This window comes from Schistocerca nitens, chromosome 1, assembly GCF_023898315.1.
Source record: "Schistocerca nitens isolate TAMUIC-IGC-003100 chromosome 1, iqSchNite1.1, whole genome shotgun sequence".
NCBI classification, from domain to species: Eukaryota; Metazoa; Arthropoda; class Insecta; order Orthoptera; family Acrididae; genus Schistocerca; species Schistocerca nitens.
In genome coordinates, this window is record NC_064614.1 from 96004598 (window position 1) to 96019212 (window position 14615).

Below are 14615 nucleotides of genomic sequence, written 5' to 3' on the forward strand. Positions count from 1 at the left end.
GGTTCGCAGGAGAGCTTCTGTAAAGTTTGGAAGGTAGGAGACGAGATACTGGTAGAAGTGAGGCTGTGAGGACCGGGCGTGAGTCGTGCTTCGGTAGCTCAGATGGTAGAGCACTTGCCCGCGAAAGGCAAAGGTCCCGAGTTCGAGTCTCGGTCGGGCACACAGTTTAATCTGCCAGGAAGTTTCATATCAGCGCACACTCCGCTGCAGAGTGAAATTCTCATTCCGATAAACGAAAGTGTTTCTACATCTGAAAGATGGCGTCTTTTCAAATTTTGCGCCGGTCGCATAGAAGCGGCGGTAGTAGCAGCACAATGTGGATGGCAGTCAGGTTTTCTTGAAGTACACACTCGTGAGCGTTAGTTGCCTATGACAATGGAAGTGGTGAGTTGATGTTAGTCAAGAATGCCTTTAAGGCGACAAAGATGCCACTATCAACACCTCACTGTATTTGAATGACGTCCTTTAATAGAGTTACGATAAGCTGGATGCTCCTTGTGCGATACCGCAGAAAGATTTGGCAGGAATGTAGCCACTGTACATGATTACTGGCAGCGGTGATCACGAGAAATGTACGGTCGCATTAAGAGCGGGATCCGGGAGGCCACTTGTCACTACCGAGAGGGAAGACCATCGTGTTCGGTGTATGGCTCTGGCGCATCGTAATGCATCTGCAACAGTAATTTTTGCAGCAGTTAGCACCACAGTGAAAAAAAAACAACTGTTACAAATCAGTTACTTCAAAGACACCTCCGAGGCCGACGCCCTGAGGCATGCATTTCACTGGCCCCAAAACCACAGCTAGTGCGACTTCAGTAGTGTAAAGCGCGAGCTCATTGGAAGGCAAGGTGGAGGTCTTTTGTGTTTTCTGATGAAAGCTGGTTCTGCCTCGGTGCCAGTGATGGCCACATAGCACGCTACACTACACCTGGACTTACGCTCTGGGGTGTGATTCTGTCTGACAAAAGGAGCACTCTCTTTGCTGTCCCACACACCCTCACTGCAAATTTGTACGACAATCTGGTGATTCGACCTGTTGTGCTGCCATTCACGAACAGCATTCCTGGGGTGTTTTCTAACAGAATAACGTTCGCTCACATAGCGCTGTTGTAAACCTACACGCTCTACGGAGTGTCGACTTGTTGCCTTGGTCTGCTCGATCGCCGGATCTGTCTCGAATCGAGCACAAATGGGACATCATCCGACGACAACTCTAGCGCCTCCACAACCTTTATTGACCGACCAAGTGCAAGAGGCATCGATCCATCACTCACACTGACACACGGCACCTCTACAACACAATGCTCGCAAGTCTGTATGTCTGTATTCAATATTCTGGCTGTTACAATCCCAAAGAAAGCAGGTGTTGACAGATGTGAAAATTACCGAACTATCAGTTTAATAAGTCACAGCTGCAAAATACTAACGCGAATTCTTTACAGACGAATGGAAAAACCTGTAGAAGCGGACCTCGGGGAAGATCAGTTTGGATTCCGTAGAAATGTTGGAACACGTGAGGCAATACTAACCTTACGACTTATCTTAGAAGAAAGATTAAGAAAAGGCAAACCTACGTTTCTAGCATTTGTAGACTTAGAGAAAGCTTTTGACAATGTTAACTGGAATACTCTCTTTCAAATTCTGAAGGTGGCAGGGGTAAAATACATGGAGCGTAAGGCTATTTACAATTTGTACAGAAACCAGATGGCAGTTGTAAGAGTCGAGGGGCATGAAATGGAAGCAGTGGTTGGGAAAGGAGTGAGACAGGGTTGTAGCCTCTCCCCGATGTTTTTCAATCTGTATATTGAGCAAGCAGTAAAGGAAACAAAAGAAAAATTCGGAGTAGGCATTAAAATTCATGGAGAAGAAGTAAACACTTTGAGGTTCGCCGATGACATTGTAATTCTGTCAGAGACAGCAAAGGACTTGGAAGAGCAGTTGAACGGAATGGACAGTGTCTTGAAAGGAGGATATAAGATGAACATCAACAAAAGCAAAACGAGGATAATGGAATGTAGTCAAATTAAATCAGGTGATGCTGAGGGTATTAGATTAGGAAATGAGACACTTAAAGTAGTAAAGGAGTTTTGCTATTTAGGGAGTAAAATAACTGATGATGGTCGAAGTAGAGAGGATATAAAATGTAGACTGGCAATGGCAAGGAAATCGTTTCTGAAGAAGAGAAATCTGTTAACATCGAATATAGATTTAAGTGTCAGGAAGTCGTTTCTGAAAGTATTTGTATGGAGTGCAGCCATGTATGGAAGTGAAACATGGTCGATAACTAGTGTGGACAAGAAGAGAATAGAAGCTTTCGAAATGTGGTTTCCAAAGAAGAATGCTGAAGATAAGGTGGGTAGATCACGTAACTAATGAGGAGGTATTGAATAGGATTGGGGAGAAGAGAAGTTTGTGGCACAACTTGACTAGAAGAAGGGATCGGTTGGTAGGACATGTTTTGAGGCATCAAGGGATCACAAATGTAGCATTGGAGGGCAGCGTGGAGGGTAAAAATCGTAGAGGGAGACCAAGAGATGAATACACTAAGCAGATTCAGAAGGATGTAGGTTGCAGTAGGTACTGGGAGATGAAGAAGCTTGCACAGGATAGAGTAGCATGGAGAGCTGTATCAAACCAGTCTCAGGACTGAAGACAACAACAACAACAACACACAAGTTACTAATGTACCAGAATTTCCTAGTTACAATGGCTTATATCACGCTTAGATTAAACTGTGATCTTGCAGTGTTAATCGCTTGAATATGTTACCGACTTTTTTTACGTTACATTTATTATTCTTTCGTTCTGCGATTCTTTCTCCATCAGTGTAGTAGTGTCCTGCGTGACCGAGTAAACTAGGCTATTGGATACGCTGCCCGCAACAGTAATAGTGGCCGAGTGTAGAAGCCATGGCCGAATCCTTGGTTATGTTTGGCTCCAAGGACATAAACATGTCTTTATCCCTCTATGAGTGCATGCAGCACACACTTCTCATTCGTGGTCTTTGTGTACCTGGAATCACGCAGCGTGAGGAAGCCAGTGGAATAAGAGGAAAGATTGACACCAATGCGTACACACTGAAGAAACAGGGGTGTCTAAAAGGTGATGTATGGAATCCGTTTCTGTTGGTTGTAAACGAAAGCAGTAGGTCTACCGGATAGGTGTAGAACGTAATATGGGAAAGTTTCCAGAATGAGATTTTCATTCTGCAGTGGAGTATGCGCTGATATGAAACTTCTTCGCAGGCAAGTGCTCTACCAACTGAGCTACCCAAGTACGACTGACGCCCTGTCCTCACAGCTTTACTTCTCCCAGTACCTCGTCTCCTACCGAGCGAGGTGGCGCAGTGGTTAGCACACTGGACTCGCATTCGGGAGGACGACGGTTCAATCCCGCGTCCAGCCATCCTGATTCAGGTTTTCCGTGATTTCCCTAGATCACTTCAGGCGAATGCCGGGATGGTTCCTTCGAAAGGGCACGGCTGATTTCCTTCCCCATCCTTCCCTAATCCGAGCTTGTACTCCGTCTCTAATGACCTCGTTGTCGACGGGACGTTAAACACTAATCTCCTCCTCCTCCCTCGTCTCCTATCTTCCAAACTTTACAGAAGCTCTCCAGCGAACCTTGCCGAACTAGCATTCCTGAAAGAAAGGATATTGCGGAGACATGGCTTAGCCACAGCCTGGGGGATGTTTCCAGAATGAGATTTTCACTCTGTAGCGGAGTGTGTGCTGATATGAAACATCCCACAGGCTGTGGCTAAGCCATGTCTCCACAATATCCTTTCTTTCAGGAGTGCTAGTTCTGCAAGGTTCGCAGGAGATCTTCTGTAAAGTTTGGAAGGTAGGAGACGAGGTACTGGTAGAAGTAAAGCTGTGAGGACGGGGCGTGAGTCGTGCTTGGGTAGCTCAGTTGGTAGAGAACTTACCCGGGAAAGGCAAAGGTCCCGAGTTCGGGTCTCGGTCCGGCACACAGTTTTAATCTGCCAGGATGTTTCATATCAGCGCATAGACCGCTGCAGAGTGAAAATCTCATTCTGGAAACATCCCCCAGGCTGTGGCTAAGCCATGTCTCCGCAATATCCTTTCTTTCAGGAGTGCTAGTTCTGCAAGGTCCGCAGGTGAGGTTCTGCAAAGTTTGGAAGGTAGGAGACGAGGTACTTGTAGAAGTAAAGCTGCGAGGACGGGGAGTAAGTCGTGCTTGGGTAGCTCAGTTGGTAGAGCACTTGCCCGGGAAAGGCAAAGGTCCCGAGTTCGAGTCTCGGTCCGGAACACAGTTTTAATCTGCCATGAAGTTTCATAATCTGGGAAACATTGTTTTGTTTCCGGTCAGGAAGCACTCATTTAAAGAAACGCAATTGTAAGAAACCCACCCTGACAAAGCTTTTTCGGGGCTGTAATAAAAATTTGTATAACAGCAAAGTGTGTTCCAATGTGTGCTAAAGACGTAAGACTGTGTAATGCTGTTTGTGGTGAATGTTTCAAAGAACTAGGCCAAGAAGGTATAGATCTAAATGCACATCATGGAGTATTCAGCGTCTGAGATGTCATCCCACGTTCCTATGCTATGTGTAGGCAATCAAAGAACAGGCTGATGCAATTCGAAATATCTAATGCCTTCTGTTATTACGTAAGTTTTTAACAGAACATGGGCTGCGGCAGTTGATACGTGGCGTGATTCGCACCACAGTCTGTTTCATTATTTGACGCTTACAACGCTTTACATGAACACTGAGCGGTCTGTTGTGAATAATGTTTTATATACGACTACATTCCACGATGAGGATGACACAGTGACTGTGAAGAGACAGCGATCCAATGTTATCAGTTTCGTAATTAGTACAATGATCCCTGATCACAATGTTTGTTTATTCAATTACCGATTTCAGTTATTATGATCATCTTTAGATTAATCTGTCTTCATGAAGCTAACAGGGTAAGCAAATAAAATATATAGCCTTAGCGGGCATCGTCATATATAGTAAAATCGGAAAAAATAGTAAACACTCATAATCCATAATGTCAGACTGCCGCTGGCCGTTAAGAATACAGGAATAAATATTATGAAAGAAATAGTATGAAAGGTGGCTGGTTGGGTATTTCACTCGACATGTTGGATAATTATGTTTTTGTCTCTGGCGAAGGTGCTGATCGTATAAACACAGCATTTAGTTACAATTTCGATGAAGACAGCATTTTGTCAAATAATGCCCCAAACATCGGAACAACAATAAATACTGCACACTATATTGTACGGCACATAAAAAGGTGGCCTCAACTCATCTTAGAAATCGAGTTTGAAGAAGGAAATGAGCACACGTTGGAACAGCTTGTAACTACTTGTGTGCTAGAGTCATTACACACTCAGTATAACGATGTGGGTGGAAAAGAATTTCATGCAATTTGCAGGGATTTGATAACAAGCTTGCAGGAACAATTGTGAATTTTCTGAAACCATGTAAAGAGGCCACAAGTGAATTAGAAGAACTTACCATCCAATTAGTTAGCTCTTTGGCTTGACAAACGTGCAGTGTCAATGACAATGACTGTAAGGTGAGTTTAATTGATACAATTACAAGTACTGTTCCATTGTGGTACGAGAAAAGGATAGATATGTAATGAAATAGTGGTACTGATGTATAGTAATAGATATGTATTTTTAACAGGAGTTACAAAGGATTAAAAATCGAGCACTACTTTTCTACGTGAGAAGGTTATAATTATTTCCTAGCATAAAATTGCTACTTTTCTTTAGCAGTTTTTCTGCGACCTCAATATGGTTCATATACTTAAAAAGAAGGATATTATTAGGAGTGTGTGACAAACGTGTCAAAGTTACGGAGGAAAAACATGCAGTCATTAAAATTATCGTTTTCGTGCAGTTAATGGATAGCGTCTTATAGACAAACGGAAGTATTATATTTCGTCCTATATTTCATTAAAGTGAAACACATATTAAGTGTACTTTCATCGTCAACTAGAGATAGAGATCTTTTCAAGGGGTAGAAGAATGACAAACGCTCCGCAGCGATCTTTACATTTTAATGCACCACGGCGATAATCATGAAATCGTGCCTCGGGCATGGATGTGTGTGATATCCTTAGGTTAGTTAGGTTTAAGTAGTTCTAAGTCTAGGGGACTGATGACCTCAGATGTTAAGTCCCATAGTGCTCCGAGCTATTTAAACCATTTGATAAGCATGATGTCTTACAGTGCTGGAGCAGACATGAGAAGGATCTACTCAGCCTGACTGCACTTTCAAGACGTATTTTATGCATCCTGCCAAAGCGTAACTAGTAAACGATGGTCTGGTAAAGCTCTTACGTTATTAACAAATCGCAGCAGTTAGTTAAGTCCAGAAGTCGTCTGTGAACTACTGGTGGTCAACAGTAAATATAAATTTTCTTCTTTTGCAAACAAGTGAAAAGCGTGAAAAGTTACTGTTGTAAATGTAAAATGTTCTCCGTATCTTTTCTTTACAAAGATAGTCATGTCCTAGATCCCAGGCACAGTGTTTATTTAATGTGTGCGTACTTTCCTGTTATAGACAGGCAGAATAAATATTCCGCTTGAAAATGAGTCTTATCTTTTTTCTGTGTGTCTACAGAAATATCAAATTATTTTCCTCGTGCTATATGATGTTAATTGTGTCAAATAAGTGTTTCGGAAATTTTACTTTGTATAGGCGTTAAATTTTTGCAGTGCAGTGTCAAGGCTGGATGAGACGGCAGTTCAGACAGGTCACGCTCAGTTATTCGCATGTTCGGGGACTGGTCAACAGGTCAATAGACATGGAGTACAAGGTGCGTCTGAAAAGTTTGGTGAATGGTCTCAGAAAATAAAGGAAACATGAGTTACAAAGCAATCAGCTTTACTGGCCTTCAAAGTGCGCAACTTCAGCTACAACAAACTTCTGACGTCGGTTGTAAAGCTATTGAAAACTGTCAGTAAACGCGTCTTTTGGAATCGCTCAAAACACCAAAGACACGCCTTATTGGATATCCGCACCATTACAGATAATGAGACACGGTGCTACCAGTACACACTCGGAGACAAAGCGACAGTCAATGGTATTGTGCTCAACATCTTCCTGGCCTCCCGAAAAAAAAAAGACGTCTGACAAAATCCGAGTTTAAGATGACGTTGAACATATTTTCCGACAGCAAGGGCTTGAAGCATCATGAATTTCTACACGTGGAAGGCAGGGAAGACGATGAACGCGATTCAGTGTCGCTTGGTTTTCGGATCGTAGTGGCAGCACCAAGTTTCATCACCTTCAATGATGTGGATATCCGACAATGCGTTACCACGACGCTTCGAGTGATTCCGCAAAAAGCGTTTGCTGACAGTTTCCAACATATTTAAAGCCGATGTCAGAAGTGTGTTACAGCTAATGGTGATTACATTGACGGCCAGTAAAGGATTTTGTTTCTAACTTTTGTTTCCTTTATTTCCTGTGGCCGTTCACAGAACTTTTTAGATGCACCTTGTGTGTGGGGGAGCAGAGTCATGTCGGACCTGCCACTAGCGGCTTGATCCATCCTTCACCGAACGAAGCGTAACTGGTCAAACTTAGAGCGTTGCAGCACTCTAGCATACGGAGAACGAGAGCTGTACTGTCACACTTCCCTGGGACTCTCTTTGCGATATCTTTACCCGATGAACACCCTTTGTCGAGGTCAACGTACTGAGTTCTGTTTCATAATAAGTCTTCGAGTCACTCACAATGGGGGAGGTTTATCCTATGCTGGGACCCTTGTTAACAGCCCGCAGTGGGGCACCATAACAAACGCTTTCCGGAGATCTATGAGTATGCAATCTGCCTGACGTCCTTTATCCATGTTTTCGCAGGAAATTATGTGAGAAAAGGGCATGCTGCGTTTCGCACAGCCAATGATTTGTAAATCCGTGCTGCTTTGTGGACCGAATCTTTTCTGTCTGAAGGGAAATTATTAAATCGAACCCATGATATGTTCAAGAATTTTACAGGAAACCGATGATAAGAATATTGGTCTGTAATTGTCGGTCCGTTCTTTTGCCCCTCTTATACACATCTGTGCTATTTTTCATTCGCCTAGGACTTTGCAATTGGTGAAATCTTCATGATAAATGCAAGCTACGTAAGAGGTACTTTCCGTACATTACTCATGTAAAAGTGAATTTGGATTCCATCTGGACCTGGCGACGTGTTTGTTTTCAATTCTTTCAGTGGCTTCTCTTTGACGGGGAGCCTATTACTATGTGCTCCATGTTACTACAGACATGAGGTGTTCTTCCCCTTAACTTGCAGGAAATAGTTGGTCTACTTCGGATCCTACGCAGTGTTGCATGTTTATACAAATATGCAAATTCCGTTTATCTTTATAGGAAGAGTACGCAACGATATTTCGCGGCACTTAAAGTAATTCTTGATAGTCGTAGTTAACATCAAAGTTGTGGATCACATAGTAAACAAAGTAGACAGATTTTTGCTACCTAGGAACTTGAAAAGCGTAAGGGAGAAAGCAAGAAGATTATAAGAGGCAGATGAGCTCAGGAAAAGTGGGCAGCGCTGCAATAAGTTTCCAAATTGACATAACTTCGAAGCTATTTCTCCAGCATAAAATTGGGCATAAACGTGACAAATTCCTGTATTCAGACGCGTGCAAAATAAAGTACAGTGGCTGTGATCAGTTTTACATACACCAGACGTAACAGTCATTTAACACACGTTCTAAAAACATACCTAGTCGCAAAATAAAACAGCTTTTGCTACACACATTGTCGAAACTAAACACTGTACAGCAAACATACGACGTGATATGCAAGTGCTACATACAGCAACTACTGGAAGATAGCTCGACGTGCTTGAGGAGACTGAAATCTTTAGTAGCAAAAAGTGCTCTCCAGAACGTGTTTTAAATGATCAGTGCGAGTTTAACCACAACGAGGTTTTTAACATTTTTCGAAGAGCTGCTGTAGTGATCTTATACTCTGATGTAGATGTTGAAATGTGGCACAGTTATATGTAGAAACAAACACTGCCTAGACTGCCAGACTGTTTCCACATCGGTTCTTTTGCAGTCGTCTACGGTACGTCGGCGACTGATGGCGGAAGCAAGGCATGGTGCGTCGGAAGAATGCGACCCATTGTGGGTGCAATGAACTTATCGGTGGCGCAACGCACTCGCTGTCCTTCTGTATTTTGCATTTTATTTGTTAAATTATCTCGTAATTTATTAATGTGAAACGAACTTTTTAACCGTATGCCTTTGCTTTTTCGTATCTTGGATTTTATTTTTAAAATACTTCGTAATTTACTAAGGAGCACCTTCAATTATCAATTAACAGCCTGCTCGTTGGACTTACATTTTATTAATCTCAGTTGTTGAACTCTGTTTGCTACCATTAGGTAACCTGCCTACATTACTCTTTATATTGTTTAACTTTGTTAATACGATAAATTTTACTACGCAGTGGTGCATGCAACGGTACTTTCTAGCAAATGTACACCTCTTTGTATGTCAAATAACATCATTACGAACACAAAGTACTTTTATGACTTCAGTACTTGAAATACAACATTTGATGTGGTACAGTCGGTAAAATTTTATAGTACATTATTTTCACTTTCCATTCTTTCCATATTGTAAGTAGACAGAACCTCGATGAACAATACTTCCTCTGTCTATTCTACATCTGAAGACGATTTCGAGGAGAATCGAAATCTGTAAAATCATTACATAAATTCGTGATCTAGACAAGTAAAAATTAAGATCGCTTTTTCATGTTCTCGACTGGGTCAAGCCTTATAAAGTCAGTAGACGGGTGAGAAAAGATCGTAGTGGAAATTTATTCATATCCATAAACTGGAAAAAAAGTATGGAATATTTGTTACTGTAGCATTGCTGAACTATGTTTTGGTGAGCACTTTGGTTCAAAAATGGTTCAAATGGCTCTGAGCACTATGCGACTTAACTTCTGAGGTCATCAGTCGCCTAGAACTTAGAACTAATTAAACCTAACTAACCTAAGGACATCACACACATCCATGCCCGAGGCACGATTCGAACCTGCGACCGTAGCGGTCGCTCGGCTCCAGACTGTAGCGCCTAGAACCGCACGGCCACTCCGGCCGGCCGTGAGCACTTTCTACGTTTCACTGTTTCACTCTAATGCAAGATAAACTATAGAAGCGAATGGAAAAGCGTAAAGAGTAAAATAACGTACAATTAAGATATCGAAAAGGAAACAATTTAAATTAACAATGAAGTCGTACAAGCAGTTGGACACCGCTACATGTACACGGTCTTTCTGAAAAGGAATTTGTGTATTGCTGGTTATCACCTTTGGAAATGACACGTACACTTCTAACGCGAAAGCCATTCGAAAATTTAGTATAGCTTAGCAAGCAAAGAAGAGATGCGCTGAGAATTTGTTTTTTACGAGAGAGAGGCAAATAAAGATGGGTCAGGAGACATACTGGAGTGGTAACTGATAGTTATGACTGCAATATGTGGGACACGTAGCCAGACGGATGGATGTTATACTGGTCATGGAATTTCTTTGCTGGAGGCCACAAACTAAGACTTAATGGTCAACGACATTAGAAAGCAAGCGAAGTAGACATGGTTATGGATGACTGAAGATCTTAATGCAAGGAAAAATCTAATGATGGTGTCAGACGGCTGATGATGACGCAGCTGCTGTTGCTGATGATGATGACGTCGTTTACTGTAGGAAACAAGACAGTAGAGTAAGGTAAGTAAATAACTTTGACAGGTCTGCATAAATGCATGACAAGAAAAATGAATCACCGAAAAGGAGAGGAGGAAACGAAATGAAACTTAGCAGGTTGAGAGACTGTGTGATATTATATCAGTGATAACAATATCGAGTCAAATTTACAGAGTTACACGCAGCAGCTACGTAAGGCGGGTGACCTTGAACGAGGTTCGCTTGGCTGCCGCTAGAGCTCGCAGGACCGTGCTATAGTTCTAACTAAGCACGGTCCGCTGGAAAAGTCTATATCCGGCCGCCATTGCTGTTTTCTGGCGCGCTACTTCCTACCGCGCCCATTCTTATCAGTTCGAGCTTCCACTACTGAGGCAGCTGCATGCTCATTCAAGTCGAGGCAGCCGCACGATACACACAGCCATGCCGTACAGGAGGAGGGTTTACAGAAGAAGAAGCAGAATGCCTGTTTATAAGAGTGTTGATAGTTTTTCAAAAGTATAGGGATACTTTTCAGTAAGATGATGCACAACCTCTGGTCTGGATATATGCACTGATTCGGTTTGGATGGGTGTCGTAAGGCTGCTGTGTCCTCTACGAGGTAAACTGGTCCAAAACTGTTGCAACTTGTCCATGATGTATTGGATACTGGCACTATAGTACTGACGTCTGAGCTGGTCCCACATACGTTATGCTTGAGACGATATGGCGATGATGCTGGCCACTAAAGTGCCTCAAAATAATGCAGACAGTTCATAGAGACACGTGCCATAAGCGGACGAGGATTGTCCTTTTTGAAAAATAGCAGCTTGACACTGTTGCACGAGTGCGTAGGATGTCCGTGATATTGGCTGTCAGGGTTCCCTTATCACAGCCAACTCTGACCTGAAGAGATACCAGATGGCTCGCCACACAGCTGGCCCTCTCCAAAACAGTGACGGAACGGGAGACTTCTCCTCTGGTCAACGCCATAATCGCCGACGACGACCATCTGGGCTGTTGCAGAACCGCGATTCAGTACTGAAAACAATGCGACACCATTCATCAGCAGTGTATGCTTTGCGGTGATGGCAGCACTCCAAACGCAGCTCTTTGTGTTGTGGTGTAACGGCAGCCCACGCACGGGATGATAATTCCCTTGTCTGGCTGCTGCTGGTCTCTGAACAATGGTGCGCAATCACCATGAACGTTGCACAGAGTATATTAACTTCTCTAGGATGGTGGGCGCAAATATGAAGTGTGCTTGGTGGTCAGATGTGGTCGAACCTTGAGGTCGAGTATGGCTGCCCTTACTGTACTATGCACTCCAACATCGGGCCCTAGCCACATCCTAACGTCCCACAAAAGTGAATATTGCACGGATGCATGTCGACCAGCCTGCCAAATGTGGTGCTGATAACGCTACCTCAAACGAGTACACAGCATCTCCATGTTCACTCTAGAACTGATGCTGTACACGCCCATTGCATACCCTCCCAGGTCTGGTAAGATTAGACTACATTGGATTAGTACTTGTTCCATAGATCATGAATACGACACTTCGTAATGATGTGCAATGTGCCAGGTTAATAAAAGGTGTCTATCCAAGATATTACATTACACAAAATATTACTCGACGCTTAATATTTTTAATTTTTTTTGGGATGGGGGGGGGCGAGATTACCCACATACTATATCCAAAAATTCATCTAATGAGTAGAAGGAGTTGCCATTCAGAAATTCTTTTAATTTCCTTTTAAATGCTATATGGTTATGTATCAGACTTTTGATGCTATTAGGTAAGCGACCAAAGACTTTTGTGGCAGCATAATTTACCCCTTCTGAGACAAAGTTAGGTTTAACCTTGTGTAGTGAAGATCATCCTTTCTCCTAGAGTTGTAGCCATGTACACTTTTGAATTTGTTCTGAATGTTAATAACAAATTTCATAAATGAATATATATATTGTGAGGCTACAGTGAAGATCCCTAGCTCTTTAAATAAGTGTCTGCAGGATGATCTTGGATGAGCTCCAGCAATTATTCTGATTGCACAGTTTTGTGCAAATGAACACTCTTTTACTCAATGATGTGTTACCCCAGAATATGATATCATATGAAAGCAGAGAATGAAAATAGCCCTGGTAAGCCAATTTACTGAGATTTATATCGCAAAAATTTGCAACGGCCCTAATTGTATAAGTAGCTGACCTCAAACATTTCAGCAGATCTACAGTGTGTTTTTCCAGTTCAACCCCTCATCAATGCATACATCTAGAAATTTTGAATATTCTACCTAAGCTACCGATTTCTGATCGAAGTCTATATTATTAATGGTGTCATTCCATTTACTGCGTGGAACTGTATATACTGTGTTCCGTCAAAGTTTAATGAGAGCCCATTAATGATTTTCTGAAAAACATCGTTTACAATTTCATCAGTTAATTCTTGTCTGTTGGGTGTGATAGCTATACTTGTATTACCGGCAAAAAGTACCAGCTTTGCATCTTCGTGAATATAGAATGGCAACTCATTAATATATATTAAGAACAGCAGAGGACCCAAGATCGAACCTTGCAGCACCCCATTCTCGATTGTTCCCCAGTTTGAGAAATCACCAGATTTTTGCATATTATTTCAACTTTCTGCACTCTGCCAGTTAGGTATGATTTAAGCCATTTGAGCGCTGTCCCATTCATACCACAGTACTTGAGCTTATGTCGAAGTATTCCATGATTTACAAAATCAAATCACTAGTGTCATAGAGAACTGCATCTATAAAGATTTATAAACTCGCAGACGGTTTCTGCGAGTAAAAAGTTAGTTTTATATCTAAGGCTTGTGAGTGTGCCACTTCGTTTGTCAGGCAGCGTAGTTAGAGGTAATACTGGGTGTTCGGAAATACCCGTTACAAACTTCTAGGAATTGTTGAGGGCAGTGAGTAAACAAAGTTTTCATTAAGAACCCATGTCCGGAAACGGTATGGGACCGATTACCTCGCTGTTTGGTATCCTCCCTCTAATCAACCAACCAACGATCCAAATACGTTCTACAGCTGTTTCTGTACGGATGTTTAACTCGTTCCCTTCTGCTTGAAGAAATGAATTAGGCGAGATGCAGTGCAATTATTAGGTAACAATTGGAAAGGAAACATAATGAAACAACCATTTCTCACTTAAAGACATTTTTGTTTGTATTAACATTTGAACATTACATGTTTACATTATACCAAAACAAACCTGTTTTTATTAAATATAACGTGCTCCCACTATTATTTATTGATATTTTTACAAGATGATGATTTAACATCTGGCATTTCTTGGGGAGCGAATATTTTTCTTAAGTTATGGCCAATTTTGAGTTTGATGTTCTGCAATATGTTAATGACATAAAGCCAATCACTTGAATGTGGTGTAAAAGGCTGAAACCTGGGTCGTAATTAAATAAACAACAATGGAGTCAAATGGCGGTGTGTTCATCTAAAGAAAAAAAAAAGGAACACAGCGAATAGTACGTACGGAAGTGCTGATGCATCACAACAGCTTCTAGATGCAGCTGTCCCAAAGTTGTTATAGACATTGTTCCTACTTGTTCCTGTACACACTCCCCATCCCACCTGGTGTCTCTTGAATTTCTAGTGCAGCGTCCATAACTCGTGCCAGCAGATTTTCCTCTGTCTCTACAGGAGTATCGTAAATTAAACTTTCCACACGACATTGTGTAACATCAGGTGATCATGTGACGTAGTATACGTCATCCTGTCAACCCTATTGCGCACCACAACAGGCAACTCTGAGACTTTTTAAGTCTCCCTCAGCAGACGTGGACGCGTTACATATCTGAATTGAGACCGCCGCAGAACGGGAACGGTAGGTTCCCGGAAATGCGTTCCTATTCAAAATATGATGTACTCACTCCCTTCTAC

At 42.2% G+C, this 14615-nt stretch overlaps 1 non-coding gene across 1 annotated transcript; it reads left to right on the forward strand.

Moving 5' to 3' along the window:
* Window positions 1-4198: 4198 nt before the first annotated feature.
* Window positions 4199-4273, forward strand: Trnas-gga (transfer RNA serine (anticodon GGA)). The gene has a single exon. It is a non-coding gene; the product is annotated as a tRNA-Ser (tRNA).
* Window positions 4274-14615: the final 10342 nt, after the last annotated feature.